The 18,253-nt window shown below is 42.8% G+C and overlaps 1 protein-coding gene across 1 annotated transcript in view; it reads right to left on the bottom strand.

Moving 5' to 3' along the window:
- Positions 1-18,253, bottom strand: part of LOC129852945 (ras GTPase-activating-like protein IQGAP1) — a 56,530-nt gene that overhangs the window by 34,988 nt on the left and 3,289 nt on the right. The window lies entirely within an intron of this gene.

Genomic DNA, 18,253 nt, shown 5'->3' with positions numbered 1-18,253 from the left:
AGAGATACTTTTGTAACCCTTTCCAGCTTTGTGCAAGTCAACAATTCTTAATCTTATGTCTTCTGAGATCTCTTTTGTTCGAGGCATGGTTCACATCAGACAATGCTTCTTGCGAATAGCAAACTCAAATTGTAAGGGTTTTCTAATAGGGCAGGGCAGCTCTAAAGAACATCTCCAATCTCGTCTCATTTATTAGACTCCAGGTTAGCTGACTCCTGACTCCAATTAGCTTTTGGAGAAGTCATTAGCCTAGGGGTTCACATACCTTTTCCAACCTACCCTTTTAATGTTTAAATGACGTATTCAATAGACAAGAAATCCAATAATTTGTGTGTCAGTTTAAGCACACTGTCTATTGTTGTGACTTAGATGAAGAGCAGATCAATGATGACCAATTTATGCAGAAATCCAGGTAATTCCAAAGGGTTCACATTAGAGGTTGACCGGTTAATCGGAATGGCCGATTAATTAGGGCCGATTTCAAGTTTTCATAACAATCGGAAATCGGTATTTTTGGACATCGATTAGGCCGAATTTCTTATATATATATTTTTTTTTTTACACCTTTATTTAATCTTTATTTAACTAGGCAAGTCAGTTAACACATTCTTATTTTCAATGACGGCCTAGGAACGGTGGGTTAACTGCCTCGTTCAGGGGCAGAACGACAGATTTTTACCTTGTCAGCTCCGAGGATTCAATCTTGCAACCTTACAGTTAACTTCTTATGGCTGAAGGGGCACTATTGAGAAGCTTGGATGAAAGAGTAAACGGCCTGCTCCTCAGTCTCAGTTGCTAATATATGCATATAATTATTAGTATTGGATAGAAAACACTCTGAAATTTCTAAAACTGTTTGAATGATGTCTGTGAGTATAAAAGAAACTCATATGGCAGGCAAACATGTGAGAATAAATCCAAACAGGAAGTGAGAAATCTGAGGTTGGTATATTTTCAATCCATTCCCTATTGAAATCCCATTGGGATATTAATGAAGATTCACTTCCTATGGCTTCCACTAGATGTCAACCATCTATAGAAACTTGAATGAGGCTTATACTGTGTTGTGGGACTGAATAAGAGTGGAATGAGTCAGACTACTGGCAGTCAGCCATTTCCCGGTCACGCACATACCACATGATATCTTCCTGCGTTCCGTTCCTCCTCAAGACACAAAGGAATTCTCCGGTTGGAACTTTATTGAAGATTTATGATAAAAATATCCTAATGATTGATTCTGTATTTAGTTTGAAATGTTTCTTCGACCTATAATATAACTAAGTTTTTGTCTGAAGATATGGTCGACCAGCACCAGCGTTTGGATAGGTGTACCAAACGCGCTAACAAAAGTAGCTAATTGGACATAAATAAGACATTATCGAACAAATCAAGCATTTATTGTGGACCTGGGATGCCTGGGAGTGCATTCTGATGAAGATCAAAGGGAATATTTATCATGTAATTTCTGGTTTCTGTTGACTCCAACACGGCTAATTTGACTATTGTTCTGAGCACCGTCTCAGATTGGTTTGTCTTGGTCATGGTTTGCTTTTTCAGTAAAAATTTTGGGAAATCTGACAGTGGTTGCATTAAGGAGAGGTATATCTATAATTCCATGTGTATAACTTGTATTATCATCTACATTTATGATGAGTATTTCTGTTGAATCGATGTGGCTATGCAAAATCACTGGATGTTTTTGGAACTAGTGAACGTAATACGCCAATGTAAACTCCGATTTTTTGATATAAATATGAACTTTATCAAACAAAACATACATGTATTGTGTAACATGAAGTCCTATGAGTGTCATCTGATGAAGATCATTAAAGGTTAGTGATTCATTTTATCTCTATTTGTGCTTTTTGTGACTCCTATCTTTGGCTGGAAAAATTTCTGTGTTTTGTCTGTGGCTTGGTGGTGACCTAACATAATCGTTTGTGGTGCTTTCGCTGAAAAGCCTATTTGAAATCGGACACTTGTGGGATTAACAACAAGATTACCTTTAAAATGGTATAAGATACATGTATGTATGAGGAATTTTAATTATGAGATCTGTTTGAATTTGGCGCCCTGCACTTTCACTGGCTGTTGTCATATCTATCCCATTAGCAGGATCTCAGCCATAAGAAGTTAACTAGTCCAACGCTCCAACCACCTGACTACATTGCACTCCACGAGGAGCCTGACTTACGCGAATGCAGTAGAAGCCAAGGTAAGTTGCTAGCTAGCATTAAACTTATCTTATAAAAAACAATCAATCATAATCACTAGTTAACTACACATGGTTAATGATATTACTAGTTTATCTAGCGTGTCCTGCGTTGCATATAATCGATGCAGTGCGTATCATTGCTCCAATGTGTACCTAACCATAAACATCAATACACAGAAGTAAATATTTTTAAACCTGCATATTTAGCTAAAAGAAATCCAGGTTAGCAGGCAATATTAGCGGCGTTCATTGCACGCAGAGTCAGTGTATATGCAACAGTTTGGGCCGCCTAATTTGACAGAATTTTACGTAATTATGACATACCATTGAAGGTTGTGCAATGTAACAGGAATATTTAGACTTATGGATGCCACCCGTTAGATAAAATACGGAACGGTTCCGTATTTCACTGAAAGAATAAACGTCTTGTTTTCGAGATGATAGTTTCCGGATTCGACCATATTAATGACCAAAGGCTCGTATTTCTGTGTGTTATTATGTTATAATTAAGTCTATGATTTGATATTTGATAGAGCAGTCTGACTGAGCAGTGGTAGGCAGCAACAGGCTCGTAAGCATTCATTCAAACAGCACTTTCCTGCGTTTTGCCAGAAGCTCTTCGCTGTGCTTCAAGCCTATCAACTCCCGAGATAAGGCTGGTGTAACTGATGTGAAATGGCTAGCTAGTCAGCGGGGTGTGCGCTAATAGGGTTTCAAACGTCAGTCGCTCTGCGACTTGGAGTAGTTGTTCCCCTTGCCATTCCCCTTGCCTATTTGTCGTTGTGTTCCTGGTTCGAGCCCAGGTAGGAGCGAGGAGAGGGATGGAAGCTATACTGTTACACTGGCAATACTAAAGTGCCTATAAAGAACATCCAATAGTCAAAGGTTAATGAAATACAAATGGTAGAGAGAGAAATAGTCCTATAATTCTTATAACTACAACCTAAAACTCCTTACCTGGGAATATTGAAGACTCATGTTAAAAAGGAACCACCAGCTTTCATATGTTCTGAGCAAGGAACATAAACGTTCACTTTCTTACATAGCACATATTGCACTTTTACTTTCTTCTCCAACACTTTGTTTTTGCATTATTTAAACCAAATTGAACATGTTTCAATTATTTGAGGCTAAATTGATTTTATTGATGTATTATATTAAGTTAAAATAAGTGTTCATTCAGTATTGTTGTAAATGTCATTATTACAAAATAAATTTATATTTTAAAATATTTAACAAATAAACATTAACCCCCCCCAAAAAAACTGTTGATTAATCGGTATTGGCTTTTTTTGGTCCTCCAATAATCTGCATCTGCGTTGAAAAATCATAATCGGTCGACCTCTAGTTCACATACTTTTGCTTCCCACTGTAGGTGTCAACTAGAGAAGCAGATTACATCCAGTCCAGTACGTAGTACAGCAGATTACATCCAGTCCAGTACGTAGTACAGCAGATTACATCCAGTCCAGTACGTAGTACAGCAGATTACATCCAGTCCAGTACGTAGTACAGCAGATTACATCCAGTCCAGTACGTAGTACAGCAGATTACATCCAGTCCAGTACGTAGTACAGCAGATTACATCCAGTCCAGTACGTAGTACAGCAGATTACATCCAGTCCAGTACGTAGTACAGCAGATTACATCCAGTCCAGTACGTAGTACAGCAGATTACATCCAGTCCAGTACGTAGTACAGCAGATTACTCTCACCTCTAACAAACCACACCTAAACATTCCTCTTGGCATGTAAATCCCCTGAGGTCAAACCTGAAGACATCCTTACAGTGTGTTTGTGTCGTGCTAAGCCACTGAGGAACCAATACTGGAGTTCTGGGTACAGAAGAGATGAGAGAATGTCCCTTTATAACTATCAACAGCGTGTACGTGACGGTGCTCGGCCCCCGTTACAGCGTGTACGTGACGGTGCTCGGCCCCCGTTACAGCGTGCACGTGACGGTGCTCGGCCCCCGTTACAGCGTGCACGTGACGGTGCTCGGCCCCCGTTACAGCGTGTACGTGACGGTGCTCGGCCCCCGTTACAGCGTGCACGTGACGGTGCTCGGCCCCCGTTACAGCGTGCACGTGACGGTGCTCGGCCCCCGTTACAGCGTGTACGTGACGGTGCTCGGCCCCCGTTACAGCGCGTACGTGACGGTGCTCGGCCCCCGTTACAGCGCGTACGTGACGGTGCTCGGCCCCCGTTACAGCGCGTACGTGACGGTGCTCGTCCACTGAAGAACCAGAGGGATACCAACTGCCTCCCAGTAACCCCTCCCAGTAACCCCTCCCAGTAACCCCTCCCAGTAACCCCTCCCAGTAACCCCTCCCAGTAACCCCTCCCAGTAACCCCTCCCAGTAACCCCTCCCAGTAACCCAGTAGTTCCATGCCTCCCAGTAGACAACCTTCCCAATAAGTCACCATTCTAGTAACGTCCCAGTACCCATAGCAGTGCGTGTTCTCTGCTGTGAAAGCCCAGAGTCTATCCTTGGGTATAAACCATTTCACAGTTCCAGGACAAAGTGAGTCTGTCAAATCAGCATTGAAGGAAGGAAAACACTTTCTGTACTTCCCTTTTCATAAAGGGGACCCTCGCGCTCTCCCAGAAGTTCGGTTGGTCTGTAAAACTGGTGATTTCAGATAAGCAAAAATGTGTGATGCTCAAAAAAATGTAGTATGAAGCTCCCGTAACTCTTCTATTATGGTTTATATTGTTTTCACTGCATCAGGGAAACGGTACAAACATTTCAGCCTTGTTCAGTGTGTAGGAACCCTTTACTAAAGAAAAGATCCACTTTTGGCACACAGCTACAAAAGGGTTAACTACATCCTGTATTAGGCGCGCGCGCGCACACACTATTTGCAGTACACAGGCCAACAAACCCAAACCCTCCAGCTGAAACAACTCCTCCCTCCTAGTAAGTCATGACTCTGGGTCTCCCGACACAGTCCCCCTATTCAGCTCAGTGTGGCCAGGCCACAGGTAACGGGGCTGTGGTGGGCAGAGAGGAACTCCTCCTCCTTTCACTGCTCCACAGTGAAAGGCTTCATAAAGGTGCCATACCCAGAGCACAAACACACCCTCCACACCTATGAATGGGACTACAGAATGTCAATGACAATTGAATTCCGCACGCAGGAGAGATGCCAGAAGAAATGTTTAAGTTGTGAACATGACACACACAAGCAATTTTCCGGAGATAAAATGACAACGTGAAATATGGCAGTGTTGTCAGGAATGCAGAGAGATAACATTGGAGGCTAGCCTATTATTACATCCATACTAGAACTATTTTATCTAGCATGTCTTCTCTCGGTCTTCAACAGGGTACTACTGCAACAGTGGAGGCTGGTGCCATTTTAAATCAGACTCATTGTAATAGATTAAATGGAACGGTATTAAACAAATCATTCATTCAGTACAATGAAGTAGTCTTTCAGTGTCTTCTTCCACCAGCCTCCACTGTACCGAAAACAGTCAGTGTTTCTCCACAAGCGGCATCTGTATGTCGTCAGGTAGCAGTCTCTTCCTATTGGATTGACCCCTGACCTCTGTGCTGTGGGAAGCTTCCTGATGTACGATACCAGGAAGTGTGAGAGCAGGGGACTGGACTCTACTGGAAACTATGGCACCGCTAGCTGTTAGCCTAGCCAGCCCCATTTAATACCGTTTTCACACTACAAAACTAAAGCTGTGCCGAGCAGAGCTGCATTGTGCTGGCCTGGCTACGCATCCAACAAAGATGCTGGAACCTTGCTGGAAGAAAGTTACTAGTACTTCCCCCATTTCAGACAGCACCTCCCCCATTTGAGTCAGGTGACAGATACAGTCTGTAGCGCTAGCTGCTGTGGCTATGGAGAATCCCTAGAGCATACTCCCTCTAGCCTTCCTCTCTCCCAGGATTAAGTTGCCCCTAGACGCTGATCCTGGGACAGTTTAACATTTTCCCCACGAATGGTAATATTAGGATTGGGAGAATTGAATAGGATTCTAGAACTGTACCAAGGGGAAACTTCACCCCAGAGTGTTTCTCCCAGAGCAGCAGACCACAAACACACACTTTCTGCCTCACAGCCAGTTTCCAAACATAAGCAGGATGATAGCCACTAAGATCAGAACAGGCCACCGGTGCCATTCCAATACTTCAAAAGTGCATCCTTTCTTCCCTTCTTGCTTTTAATTAATGTCTACCTTTGATCCGATCAGGCTCAGTTCCAACACTTCGAAGATCCATCCTTCCATCCGTATGATTTGATCAGGCTGTGGACTTAGAATTGTGCCACCCCGTGTCTCCTATCTTAATGAAATCACTGATCTGATCTGAATGGGTATTAGATAAGTGACTGGAACAGTCCCCAACTCAACTCTTTTAGGTTTTCCTTCAAAAGGCCCATTCATTGAAAATGACAACTGCTGGCCTTCCGAAACAACAAAAGGAGGCCATGGAGTTGTTAGATATTGTAACAGGCCTTTCAGCATGAGGGAAGGGGAGGTAAACACTCACTACTATACAGACTTTACACACTGATGTGACCAGTTCCTTTCTGCACAATGTCAAGTCTGTGTAGGTGTGTGTAGGTGTGTGTGTGTGTGTGTGTGTGTGTGTGTGTGTGTGTGTGTGTGTGTGGACAGGTATGTTTATAGAGGGCTGAAAATCCATGGTGCTCCTTATCTGGTTACAGAACAAAGTTGTGGTCTAGAAACATTTCTCTAGTCACTCTCTCCTCTTCCTCCCAGCTGTCTGTTCTCTTTGTATTTTGATGGGAAACGGGAGGAGAATCATTTTCAATATTGTGCAAATAATTTTAGAGTGAGTAACCCAATCTCTTCCACTTGGATGGCCCCACACAGTGGGCCTTCATCACCAGGTTCCTGTAGTAATTACACAACGATTCACCAGAGAGAATGTGAGAGAGAGAAAGCGAGAGGGAGAGAATGAGCGAGCGAGATGGAACGAGAGAGCAAAACGAAAGGGGGATACCTAGTCGGTTGTATAACTGAATGCATTCAACTGAAATGTGTCTTCCACATTTAACCCAACCCCTCTGAATCAGAGATGTGGAGGGCTCCCTTAATCAACGTCCACATCTTCGGGGCCCGGGGAAGCGAGAGAGAGGAAGCCAAATAGCCCATTACATGCCTTGCTGCAACACTGGAATCCTTCTGACCTGACTGACCTCCCCTTGTCACAAACTACCAGGAGGAACTGATCCTCTTCTCATCACTGGGGGGGGGGGGGGGGGTCATCTATTCATGGGTTTTCCAGCTGTTGGTTAGGATAGAGAGATGACACCTGACTAACACTCATTGAGGCTAGTGACTGGGAAACATATTCAACACACGACACACATTCAAACGCTTACAACACACACACACGCGCTCTCAAGATCAGAACAGTTCAAAGGGACAAAGCGGTTCTTCTATTCAGTCAGAGTGTCTCGTCTGAAATCTCCCCTCCGCCCAACCTGTCTGACTCACTCCAGACTACCCATCAATGCCAAGAGGAATACTACACACAGTTGTATGTCCTACTCACTTGTTACGTGTCAGTGTGTGTATTTTCAGAACAGGGGAGGAGGCCAGACCAGGCAAAGCTTGCTGATCAAGCAAGAGGAAGGACAGACCCGTCACATCATGAAACCACAGCTCTCCATCACACACACTTTGCAGCAACATCTCTACCCCTCTCTCTCACACATCTCCCTTCCTGGTCTTATCAACACGTCTTGTTCAAGCTCTGAGGTTATCCCTGACTGATATCTAAACCGGAAAAGTCACTTCTAGTCTTCTATGGACGGCTGTGCTGACCCCCCCTCTCGTTTCTTTTCTCCTGCCCTCGGTCCCTTTCACCATCTCTCAGTTCCTCTCTCTCCCTCCATATCTCTCCTTTGGAGGCATATAATGTAGGGTGGACACTGTCAGAACCTGTCATCACAACAGTTAGGCTTTCACCGTTGTTGCCAAGCAACCAGTAACACCCACAGGTGACCAACAGAGGCGGCTCTCCTACAACGACAAATTTAAGGGCCAATCAAACAGGACAATATTACCAGGCCAAGTTTAAGGGCCATTCAAAAAGGACTACGTTGCAGCTTCTAATTTATTATAAGGATTTTATTACCTCAATTTGATTGTCAGAATAATACATCACAACAGTCAACTGAGGACATCATGGTATTTTATTAGGATCCCCATTAGCTGTTGCAAAAGCAGCAGCTACTCTTCCTGGGGTCCATACAAAACATTACATAATACAGAACATTAAATAGACAAGAACAACTCAAGGACAGAACTACATACTTTTTTTAATGTAACACGTAGCCTAAATATATCAATGCATACACACAAACTATCTAGGTCAAATAGGGGAGAGGTGTTGTGCCATGAGGTAAATTACAATCTAAATGTACAATGTACTCTGGCCATGTACTCCTATAATCTCCACCCGACAGTCAGAAGAGGACTGGCCACCCCTCAGAGCTATCGAGGCTTCTACATCGCTTGTTGTTTGGGGTTTTAGGCTAGGTTTCTGTATAGCACTTTGTGGCATCTGCTGATGCAAAAATGACTTCCTAAATACATTTTATTGATTATGTCATCATCATATCACAACAATCACCTGAGGAGATATGTCAACATTATATTATCAAAACAGTTTGATTTCATCAAGGCCCTAGATGTATTCTTCTACTTGCTGCTCTGTTGTCTAGAACAACCCAGCGATTACATCATCCTCTATGCAGCTGCTATACTCCAGTGAGCCTGGAAATGACTGAAACAGGAAATGACTTGAAAATGGCCTCAGTAAAGGGGAACTTGGGCTGACTGAGCAGCACTGGGTCCTGTTCATTTGGGATAGTTCTTAGAATATGTGGACAACTATAAATACCTAGGTGTCTGGCAAGTGTAAACTCTCCTTGCAGACTCACATTAAGCATCTTCAATCCAAAGTTAAATCTAGAATCGGCTTTCTATTTTGCAACAAAGCCGATACCATCGTAAAACTGACTATCCTACCGATTCTTGACTTCGACGATGTCATTTACAAAATTTCCTCCAATACTCTACTCAGCAAATTGGATGCAGTCTATCACAGTGCCATCTGTTTTGTCACCAAAGCCCCATATACCACCCACCATTGTGACCTGTATGCTCGATGGCTGGTCCTCGCTAGTTATTCGTCGCCAAACCCACTGGCTCCAGGTCATCCATAAGTCATTGCTAGGTAAAGCTCCGCCTTATCTCAGCTCACTGGTCACCATAACACACACTCGTAGCACGCGCTCCAGCAGGTATATTTCACTGGTCATCCTCAAAGCCAACACCGCCTTTGGCCGCCTTTCCTTCCAGTTCTCTGCTCCCAATGACTGGAACGAATTGCAAAAATCATTGAAGTTGGAGACTTATATCTCCCTCACTAACTTCAAGCATCGGCTGTCAGAGCAGCTTACCGATCGCTACAGCTGCACACAGCCCATCTGTAAATAGCCCATCCAACCAACTACCTAATCCCTATATTTTTATTTTATTTTGTTTGCTGTTCTTTTGCACACCAGAATTTCTACTTGCACATCTATCACTCCAGTGTTAATTGCTAAATTGTAATTACTTCACCATTATGGCCTATTTATTGCCTTACCTAATTTGCACACACTGTATTGAGATGTTCTATTGTGTTATTGACTATGTATGTTTATCCTGTGTGTAACTGTTGTTGTTTTTGTTGCTTTGCTTTATCTTGGCCAGGTCGCAGTTGTAAATGAGAACTTGTTCTCAACTGGCCTACCTGGTTAAATAAAAAATAAAGTGCTGAACGATTAGTTACTTTTGAGGTTGGTTTGGGTAAAAAATAAATAAAATTTAATTGACAAGATGGAATTCTAATTATTGAACCAACGTTGGTGAATTCGTGGTTTAAAAACTCAACCAGCATTAATTAGGGAACATAGCAAAACGTTTCAAAATGTTATGCCCTGGAAAATAAAAATGTCTTATTGGACAAGTCAAACAAGTCCCTTCCCTGTGAGTATTTTCTTCCGTTTGGTGCCTAAATGAACAACCCTGATTTCAGAGTGTGTGAGAAAGTATTGGACATTAAGCACTGTAGACTTCATGGCAACAGCAAGAGACCTGCGATATTCACTGCATTCACTACCTGCATGCAACTATGTTGTGTGTCTCTTGTTGATTGGTGGTTTTGTACAGCTAAGCTACTGTAGTTCATTAAAATATTCTAATTTGTTTCTCACGTGGAAGGATGAAACAAACATACTGTACACAGAAAGAGAAGAGGAATATACTGTTGAGAGAAGAGGTAAATGGGAGGGAGGGAGAGCGATAAAATGACTGTACAACTAGAGAGAAGGGAAGGCGGTGTAAAGAGATGGAGGCATCGAGCGAAGGAATGGGGGCATACGAGCACATTTCTTGTGTTGACGGCTGGGGTTCCATAATGCGTTGCAACAACTATACTGTAGAACTGTAGAAGAGAGAAGATTAGATGGAGCTCTCAAGAAATACAGTAACTCAGTCAGAAAGGTATGATTTAACACACATTCCCTCTGCACGTCTTCTCTTCCTCTCCTGGGATTCTCTGCCTCTACTCCTATTACAGGGGCTGAGTCACTGGCTTACTGATGCTCTTCCATGCCGTGCCTAGGAGGGGTGCGTCACTTGAGTGGGTTGAGTCACTAACGTGGTCTTCCTGTCTGGGTTGGCGCCCCCCCATGGGTTGTGCTGTGGCGGAGATCTTTGTGGGCTATACTCGGCCTTGTCTCAGGATGGTAAGTTGGTGGTTGAAGATCTCTCTAGTGGTGTGGGGGCTGTGCTTTGGCAAAGTGGGTAGGGTTATATCCTGCCTGTTTGGCCCTGTCCGGGGGCATCATCGGATGGGGCCACAGTGTCTCCTGACCCCTCTTGTCTCAGCCTCCAGTATTTATGCTGTAGTAGTTTATGTGTCGGGGGGCTAGGGTCAGTCTGTTATATCTAGAGTATTTCTCCTGTCTTATCCGGTGTCCTGTGTGAATTTAAGTATGCTCTCTAATTCTCTCTTTCTTTCTCTTGGAGGACCTGAGCCCTAGGACCATGCCTCAAGACTACCTGGCATGATGACTCCTTGCTGTCCCCAGCCCACCTGGCCATGCTGCTGCTCCAGTTTCAACTGTTCTGCCTGTGGCTATGGAACCCTGACCTGTTCAACTGACCTGCTGTTTTTAACTCTCTAGAGACAGCAGGAGCGGTAGAGATACTCTCAATGATCGCCTATGAAAAGCCAACTGACATTTACTCCTGAGGTGCTGACTTGTTGCACCCTCGACAACTACTGTGATTATTATTATTTGACCATGCTGGTCATTTATGAACATTTGAACATCTTGGCCATGTTCTGTTATAATCTCCACCCGGCACAGCCAGAAGAGGACTGGCCACCCCTCATAGCCTGGTTCCTCTCTAGGTTTCTTCCTAGGGAGTTTTTCCTAGCCACCGTGCTTCTACACCTGCATTGCTTGCCGTTTGGGGTTTTAGGCTGGGTTTCTGTACAGCACTTTGATATATCAGCTGATGTAATAAAGGCTACATAAATAAATTTGATTTGATACTGCCACTAAACTCATCCCTCCTGCTGTGCTTGACAGAGCTAACTACATAGTTACATACTGTAGTTACTGGCCCTTTCACAGCAGACCTAAAATTAATCTGTTGGTTTACACTAACTCACTAAAACAAACAATTGAAAACATTCATGAGAGCATAACATGCTGCTTAGTGGTTAGCTGTATGTTCATTACATGTAAACACTGGCAGATGAAACATAACATGCAGCTTAGTGGTTAGCTGTATGTTCATTACATGTAAACACTGGCAGATGAAACATAACATGCAGCTTAGTGGTTAGCTGTATGTTCATTACATGTAAACACTGGCAGATGAAACATAACATGCTGCTTAGTGGTTAGCTGTATGTTCATTACATGTAAACACTGGCAGATGAAACATAACATGCTGCTTAGTGGTTAGCTGTATGTTCATTACATGTAAACACTGGCAGATGAAACATAACATGCTGTATGTTCATTACATGTAAACACTGGCAGATGAAACATAACATGCTGTATGTTCATTACATGTAAACACTGGCAGATGAAACATAACATGCTGTATGTTCATTACATGTAAACACTAGCAGATGAAACATAACATGCTGTATGTTCATTACATGTAAACACTGGCAGATGAAACATAACATGCTGTATGTTCATTACATGTAAACACTAGCAGATGAAACATAACATGCAGCTTAGTGGTTAGCTGTATGTTCATTACATGTAAACACTGGCAGATGAAACATAACATGCTGTATGTTCATTACATGTAAACACTAGCAGATGAAACATAACATGCAGCTTAGTGGTTAGCTGTATGTTCATTACATGTAAACACTGGCAGATGAAACATAACATGCTGTATGTTCATTACATGTAAACACTAGCAGATGAAACATAACATGCAGCTTAGTGGTTAGCTGTATGTTCATTACATGTAAACACTGGCAGATGAAACATAACATGCTGTATGTTCATTACATGTAAACACTAGCAGATGAAACATAACATGCAGCTTAGTAGTTAGCTGTATGTTCATTACATGTAAACACTGGCAGATGAAAGCCAAATAGCAGTAGACAATACAATAGTGTGTATTGATGTTCTTGTACATGCCTACAAGACGGTGCATTTAACCCTCTAGAATCCATAGGGTATCAAAGACCTATGTACATTGGACTCAGCAGGAGGCAGTATGCAACACACAGATGGGACCTAGCCCCAGCAGAGATATGGGAAGACATGGTTGGCTGGAGCTGTGTGTGTGTGTGTGTCCTGCCCTCGCTCTAAAAAGACCCGTTTTGTGTACGAGCACCAGGCACCACCTCTTCACCACAGAGGGGAGGGAAAATACAACGAATAGCAGCGGCTTGAGAAATGTGGCTCAGTCCCGTGTGGCTCAGTTGGTAGAGCATGGCGCTTGCAACGCCAGGGTTGTGGGTTCAATTCCCACGGGGGGACCAGGGTTCAATTCCCACAGGGGGACCAGGATGAATATGTATGAACTTTCCAATTTGTAAGTCGCTCTGGATAAGAGTGTCTGCTAAATGACTTAAATGTAAAATAACACAGAAATAAGGTGGTAAATAAAGTGTGGTTGTGGAGTGAGTTTACTGCAGTGAAGGGAGGAAGATTTAGAGCACTACATCGTTTTCTGAGATGTACTAAGGAATGATCTATCTGTTGTATATCTCTCTGGTTCAGCGTTGGTCTGTGCTGCTAGGTCAGGTATATACAGGGTAGATCTCCCAGTAGTCTCATGTACCAGCTATCCAAACCTCTCCTTAAATGTTAAGAGGTAGGCCCCTCCTCCCCAATTACTGCTGATTCATGTAGAGGGTGCATGGGTAGGCTAAACACACGCACACAAAAAGGGGAAGGAAAACTGGTCCTCATCTTACACTTTCCCACATTCAAACAGTCCCAAGTACACAATAAAAAGTATGAAAATGTCAGGCTGTCAGTTCACAGGGCCAGCTTACAGGCTTAAGATGACACAGGGAAGATCTTCAATTCAGGGTTAGGAGCTGCTTTACCAAGGTTGTGTTCATTAAGAACCATTTTTAAACAGAAAACTAAAATGATTGTTTCTTATTGGACAAGTCCATGTTGATCCCTCCCTGTTTCAATACGTTTTCTTCCATTTGGTGCCTAGTGAACACGACCCAATCAAAACCTGACAAGACCAGAACTTAGTGTTGTCTTCAGATTTCACCCACCCTCCAACTGCCACCTGATGCAGACTGTCCCCATACCAGGATGGGACAATCAGACACTAGTAATACTGAACACAGTGAGCGGAAGCAGTAGGTGGAGCCTTAAACAAGTGCACATTTCAATTAGCTTTGTTTTTGTTCAATGTAGTTTAGTTGTGCTATTGTAGCATGTGTACAGTTGAACTGTAAGTATCTATTTGTCATGTCTATACAGACTAACATAACTAATGATATGGTATTCTGGTCACAGGTTGCCTAGAAGTCAGAGCGTTGGTTACAAGTGTTAGGACAGAAACACAAAAGGTTGCTTGTTCAAATCCCCGAGCCAGCAAGGCCCTTCTGCCCTTGAACAAGTTAACCCCAAACAACAACCGCCCCTTGGGAGCCGATGATGTGGACGTGAATTAAGGCATCCCGCCACACCTCTCTGATTCAGAGGGGTTGGGTGAAATGAGGAAGACATTACTGTTGAATGCATTCAGTTGTACAACTGACTAACGTTAGGCATCAGACATTTTCTTTATATCCAAGAGGAACCCTCTTACAGAGCATCTTCACCACTTCACCCTAGAAGCTGACTGCTAAATACTCTCTCCAGATGTAGTATCAGATTGAATTGGAGGCAGAGAAAGCTCAGCCAGCCCCTCGTGTAAACCAATAAATAACATGCAGGAAAGTCCATTCCCACAGAGAGAGAAGGAGACTAAGACAGAAGTTGTAGAGGAAAAAACAGGTTCACATGGTTGTTGTGTCACAGAGAGAAGAACAAACAGTAGTACTGTACTCCTGAATCAAAGTCCTGAACAACTCTTCAAAAAACCTGCTACCTTACTTCAGCAACTGTAGGCCTATTTCACACACAGTATGTCTACATCTATTGGTCATTTGTCATTGGCCACCTAGGAAATTACTCAAATAGTCAGTGAGATGAGCAATTCAAATATCTCCTCTGATACCATCATAATCTACAGACAGAAGTTACAGCTATTGAACTAAACACTGCAATGCATGGAAATGACTGGTACAGATAACGCAAAGGCCTTATTTGCATATATGAGAGAGAAAGAGAGAGAGACAGGAGTGAGAGCGAGACAGAGAGAGTAATTACTCACATGTCCACATACAGTGTGTGCATATTGTGTACCTGTCTGAGAACCATTCCCGTCATACCACACATCACATTCATGAGCATGAGCTCCACGCATTCCATGCCTCCAGGCTGAGCTGTTCACAAGCTAATAGTTCACCTGGCTGCCTGTCTGCCGCTCTCCTTCACCTGACACTTTCTCGCTCTATGAGTGTCCCAAATGGCACCATATTCCCTACATTAGTGCACTACATAGTGCCCTACTTTTGACCAGAGCCCTATGGGCTGGGTTGCCATTTGGAACACAACGGTCTCTCCAGCCTGACACTGTACAACAACAAGCACCTACCTATCAGGAGCTGGATGTATCAAGAGTCTCATTATATATAACAGTAAGTCCAGTCTCTGTCCTGACCTGGGAGTCAACGTGGGACTTTCTGCACTTCACAGAACATCACAATTCGCACTCACTTAGCAGCCTTGTAACTTCTAACCAATCGCTACAACAAACTATAGTCTTGGTTGAGCAAGGGTGACACTACTTTAATTCTCAGGCAGGGTGACGTCACCGCACAACGCTCATTCTGGTGCTAGGCTAACCAGCTAGCGATACCTCATCTGCTAAAGATACTGTAGGGACGGAACTGCATGAAAACCACAGACTAGAGGTCGACGATTAATTAGGGCCGATTTCAAGTTTTCATAACAAATCGGAAATCGGTATTTTTGGACACCGATTTGGCCGATTTATTTATTTTTTTACACCTTTATTTAACTAGGCAAGTCAGTTAAATTCTTATTTTCAATGATGGCCTAGGAACGGTGGGTTAACTGCCTTGTTCAGGGGCAGAGCGACAGATTTTTACCTTGTCAGCTCAGGGATTCAGTCTTGCAACCTTACGGTTAACTAGTCCAACGCTCTAACCACCTGCCTCACGAAGAGCCTGCCTGTTACGCGACTGCAGTAAGAAGCCAAGGTAAGTTGCTAGCTAGCATTAAACTTAGCTTATAAAAAAAATCAATCAATCATAATCACTAGTAATAACTACACATGGTTGATGATATTACTAGTTTATCTATCGTGTCCTGCATTGCATGTAATTGATGCGGTGCGCATTCGCGAAAAAGGACTGTCGTTGCTCCAACGTGTACCTAACCATAAACATCAATGCCTTTCTTAAAATCAATACACAGAAGTAAATATTTTTTAGACCTGCATATTTTGCTAAAAGAAATCCAGGTTAGCAGGCGTTCATTGCACGCAGAGTCAGTGTATATGCAACAGTTTGGGACGTCTAATTTTCCAGAATTTTACATAATTATGACATAATATTGAAGGTCGTGCAATGTAACAGGAATATTTAGACTTATGGATGCCACCCGTTAGATAAAATACGGAACGGTTCCGTATTTCACTGAAAGAATAAACGTCTTGTTTGAGATGATAGTTTCCGAATTCGACCATATTAAATGACCAAAGGCTCGTATTTCTGTGTGTTATGTTATAATTAAGTCTATGGTTTGAAAGAGCAGTCTGACTGAGCAGTGGTAGGCACCAGCAGGCTCGTAAGCATTCATTCAAACAGCACTTTCCTGCGTTTTGCCAGCAGCTCTGCTGTTTATAACTTCAAGCCTATCAACTCCCGAGATAAGGCTGGTGTAACCGATTTTGAAATGGCTAGCTAGTTAGCGGGGTGCACGCTAATAGCGTTTCAAACGTCACTCGCTCTGAGACTTGGAGTGGTTGTTCCCCTTGCTCTGCATGGGTAACGCTGCTTCGAGGGTGGCTGTTGTCGATGTGTTCCTCGTTCGAGCCCAGGTAAGAGCGAGATGGAAGCTATACTGTTACACTGGCAATACTAAAGTGATTATAAGAACATCCAATAGTCAAAGGTATATGAAATACAAATGGTATAGAGAGAAATAGTCCTATAATTCCTACAACTTCTTACCTGGGAATATTGAAGACTCATGTTAAAAGGAACCATCAGCTTTCACATGTTCTGAGCAAGGAACATAAACGTTAGCTTTCTTACATGGCACATATTGCACTTTTACTTTCTTCTCCAACACTTTGTTTTTGCATTATTTAAACCAAATTGAACCCGTTTCATTATTTATTTGAGGCTAAATTGATATTATTGATGTATTATATTAAGTTAAAATAAGTGTTCATTCAGTATTGTTGTAATTGTCATTATTACAAATATATATTTTTTTTTTTATAAAATCGGCAGCTGCTTTTTTTTGGTCCTGCAATAATCGGTATCGGCGTTGAAAAATCATAATCGGTCGACCTCTACCACAGACAACTTCAGAGGTGTTTGGAAAACGCTGTATGTAGACTTAACATAGGGCCTAGGCTAACCATGACATAAAGCTCTTCCCACCTCTTTAGCAATATATTTGTCAAGCCATGTTTGGAGAACTAGTAGACAGTGCTAAAACATAGGAGAGGAGGAAGAGAAGACCCAAGAGATTATCGTACCACTGCCATTTTATCTTCACAACATACAGTTAAATAAACACTCACACCGGAACCCGTTGCTAAGACGGCCAGGGGTTTCTGTGGCAACAGCGCAATATACTAAACTCAACAGAGACTTAGTCACTTCCTGTCTCGTTCACTCCTTCCTCTTCTGAGTGTGTGAGTCCACTGGGGGACCTAGGGGATGGGTGTGTGTCAGAGTCCTCTCAAAACCTAGGCCACTAGCTACTTCAGGCATCATTAACCTGTAGGCCTGATCACCACAACAGACAAAACACACTTTTCTTTTCAATAGTTCTACAATATCAAACATCACATGACAGTGAGCAGGTATTAATGAATGAGTATAGCATGTTAGTTCTGGTACCGCATGTTATACAGGGAGAAAGTAAACAGCACATCCAATGTGAAAACTGCAGCATTGCAAGCAGGTTTCAACACACATACAAAATCCTCAACCTCAAGAGGGGTTGCTAATACACACAGCAGAGCGATAATGACCCCCAAATAAGGCAGTCCAAAAATGATATGAAAGGTGATAACTAGGGAGCACTATGACTGAAATGGACATAAAAAACATGTCTAACCTTACAGAAGTCAACGTTTCATAAAATACTGACATTTGTACAGGCCAGCACAAC

This window comes from Salvelinus fontinalis, chromosome 4 (assembly GCF_029448725.1).
Source record: "Salvelinus fontinalis isolate EN_2023a chromosome 4, ASM2944872v1, whole genome shotgun sequence".
NCBI classification, from domain to species: domain Eukaryota; kingdom Metazoa; phylum Chordata; class Actinopteri; order Salmoniformes; family Salmonidae; genus Salvelinus; species Salvelinus fontinalis.
The sequence above is the reverse complement of the archived record's forward strand: the minus strand, read 5'-3'. Positions and strand labels throughout refer to the sequence as shown.